We start from the raw sequence: 3,301 nt of genomic DNA on the forward strand, positions 1-3,301 counted from the left end.
TTTGGGGGGACGGTTGGGGGTGGGGCTGGCTATGGGGAGGGGCTGTGGGCCAGTTGGCCCCACCCCCAAAGGGAGTAGTGGGGCCCATAGGGGGCGGGGCTAGCCAAGGGGAGGGACCTTAGGTGGTTGGCCACAGGTCCTGCCCCTGATCAAGGTGGGGAGGCCAATCTGGGGTGGGGCCTGCTAGGTGGAGGGGCTGTGGGCCAATCGAGTGGTGAAGGCCCATCGGGGACAGGGCCAGCTGGGGAGGAGGAAGGGCCTGAGGGGAGTTGGCTGGGCTGCCCTGCCTTCCCATCAGGGTGGGAGAGGCTGATCAGGGGCGGGGCTGGCTGGGGGGAGGGGCCGTGGGAGGTTGGTCGGTGACCCCACGCCCTGATTGGGCCAGTTGGCTGGCTGCAGTGGGCATCATAGCGACTGGTCATTCCGGTCATTTCAGCGGTCCGGTCACTGGCTATATATATATATGGTACAGTATTTGCCTATAACCCTGGCACATTCTACCATTTAGTTTGTCATCTCTAGATTACTTATAATATCTAATACAATGTAAGTGCTATGTAAATAGTTGTTATACTATGTTGTTTAGGGAATAATGACAAGAAAAAAAACCCTGTGCATTTCAGTACAGATGCAACTGTCATAGGCCTAACTAACTATATTTCCTATAGTGCATGTCAGCAACAAGGTAACTTTAAAAAAATATATTTTTGAGGCAAGGTTGGTTGAATCTGAGGATGCAGAACTTAATATGAGGGCTGACCATTTTCTTGATTTTGTCCTCTGTATTTTTTAAGGAATGGTCCTTAGACATTTTTCAGGTTTTTAGCAATTTCCCTTGTGCCATTTCCAATTCAGTCCTCATATTTATGGTTGTTTTGTTCCTGCTTGTTTCCTGAGCTCCTCCAGGTCATGTTTTAATTTCTTCTGTTGTCTCACCCTGTATTTCCTAAGCAAATGCATCTTTACGTTTTTGTTTTATAGAAGTTATTTTTTTGGTACATTATATATTTGAATATAAATTTTACCTATTCTCTAGTAAATTATTTTCTTGTGTTAATGCTTCACTGCCATTTGTTTTTTCCTATTTCTTCACACTTTTTTTTTAATTAGAGGAATTTTGTAAAGATTTTGTTTTGGTTCTACCTTGAATTTAATAATGTGAACTAGATGAGTTCTTCCATGAAGAAGGCTCATGTTAATGAGTGGGCCTTAGACATTGTCCAGGCTAACTGGAATTTTCGATAGGTTATGCTCAGGTTCTTTATGACCCAAATTCATGACTGAAGGTTCCTGTAGTCTTTGCTTCTTTGCAAAGAGATCTGAAAGGGCCATGCTGACCCCTCTTCTCAACTTTGCCTCCCTGACAGCCTGCTTTTTACAGCGTGGTTCCTCATTCAGAGATGCTTTCCTAGGTGCTATTGTAGTGTATCCTATCCATGGTTTATGTTAATCATCAGTGATAGGAAATATGTGCAAGTAACTCTCTTTCAACTATTTCTAAGAACTAAGTATACAATTTAAGATGCCAAAAATTTTGCAGCATTTGTGAGATGAGGCCTCTAACACCCAAGTGTTGTCAAATAATCTATTCAATGGGAAACTTTTAATAAAGGAATTTTTTTTGTTTTGTTTTGAATGCAATAATTCTTGTTCGTTCTTAAACAAGTTTTTCATGTAGGATGTATATATATGAAGTCACCTAATAAAATATTTTGACCAATATGATTTTGGACCAAAGAGTTCTTAAGTTTTCAAAGATGAATGATATTTCGGATAAGCTTTTCATCATGTTAAAAACAACCATACTGATTTACAAGTCTCCCAAATCACTGATCCTTAGGCAAAGAGCAATTGGGGGGTGAGCAGGAATAGAGAGGAAAGAACTGAATAAGAAGGAGGAGAAGAAGTGGAGAGAAGGGAAGGAGTGGGGCATAGGAGGGTACCAACTGGGATCCCAGTCATGCCTGGTTCCTACTCTTCACATCTAACTTTTAACCCAAATAAAATATATTATAGTTCTCCAAATATGTTTGAGGGAGGTGCTATTAGCCTCAGATTTGGGTGATGTGTCCCAACCTTGAGAGAGGTTCTCAGTTATCCATCTTGGAAGTTGGGTTTGTTAATTCAGTCTGAGTTTCTAAGTGCCAATCAATCGCTATTTGCTTTCCTCAGCCTGGAGAGCCTTTCCAGCGGTTCTCAACCTGTGGGTCGCGACCATCAGAAAACACATATAGCATATCATATTTACATTACGATTCATAACAGTAGCAACATTACAGTTATGAAGTAGCGACGAAAATAATTTTATGGTTGGGGGTCACCACAACATGAAGAACTGTATTAAAGGGTCGTGGCATTAGGAAGGTTGAGAACCACTGCTAGGCCAATTGCCTGGGAAAGACAATCCAACCGGAAGGAGTGGCTGAAGGGGCGGCCAGGCTGACTTCTCACCTCTTTGGGGTCTGCTTCCAGGAGAGCAGCTAGCCTGCATGCAGCTTGTCAGAACCAGGCCGAAGGTGCTGGATGAAGTTTCCTTTACCGAGAGCAGAATTTCCCCCTTACAGTGAAATTGGAACAGTGCTGGGAAAATGGGACAGGTGTCTCCAATCAAGAGTCAGGGCTGTTTACCCAACCCAACCCAGGGGGCCCCAAGGGAGTGATAGTCTTGATCCAGGGAAAACTGTAATTTTCCGGGATAAGAGGCAATCCCTGCAGGTTGGGGCCTGGGGATCCTCACGTGCATGCCCTCTGACAGGTGGACATGGGAAGGAGGTGGGCAAAGGGCACCTCCGCGAAGTAGGTCAGAGGGAACTCTGGGTTGGTTCCCCCAACCCCTAAGAAAGGATGTTTCCAGGTACAGATACTGCCACCTGGGTACCCTACAAAGCAGGGTGGGGCTATGGAGGGTGTGGAGCAGGTGCTCACTTTCCACTAAGTCTCTGGGTTTGCGAGACCGAATAGCGGCCTGAGGAGAGAGGGAGAGATCAGGAGGGGCCAGGGAGGAGCGAAGGCCGGCCCAGACTCGCTGGCCGCTCCGGCCTGGCCCGGCTGTGGCAGCCCGAGAGGCGCTGGAAGCCCGCGCCAGGCCAACCCCGAATCCACCCCCGCCCGGCAGCCAAATAACCCTGGGCGTTTTGCTCCCCAGGGAAAACCAGGCAGCGCCTGGCATGTCCTGCGCGTCCCCGGCCCCGAGGCTCCCAGGCTGTCTGGTCGCCACGCGGTCCTCTTCCCGGCCACAACAGGGCGCCAGCACCGATTCTGCTGCAATGCGAATTAGCTCCAGTCAGAGGATGGGTCGGGA

Source organism: Myotis davidii, unplaced genomic scaffold (genome assembly GCF_000327345.1).
Source record: "Myotis davidii unplaced genomic scaffold, ASM32734v1 scaffold749, whole genome shotgun sequence".
Taxonomy (NCBI): domain Eukaryota; kingdom Metazoa; phylum Chordata; class Mammalia; order Chiroptera; family Vespertilionidae; genus Myotis; species Myotis davidii.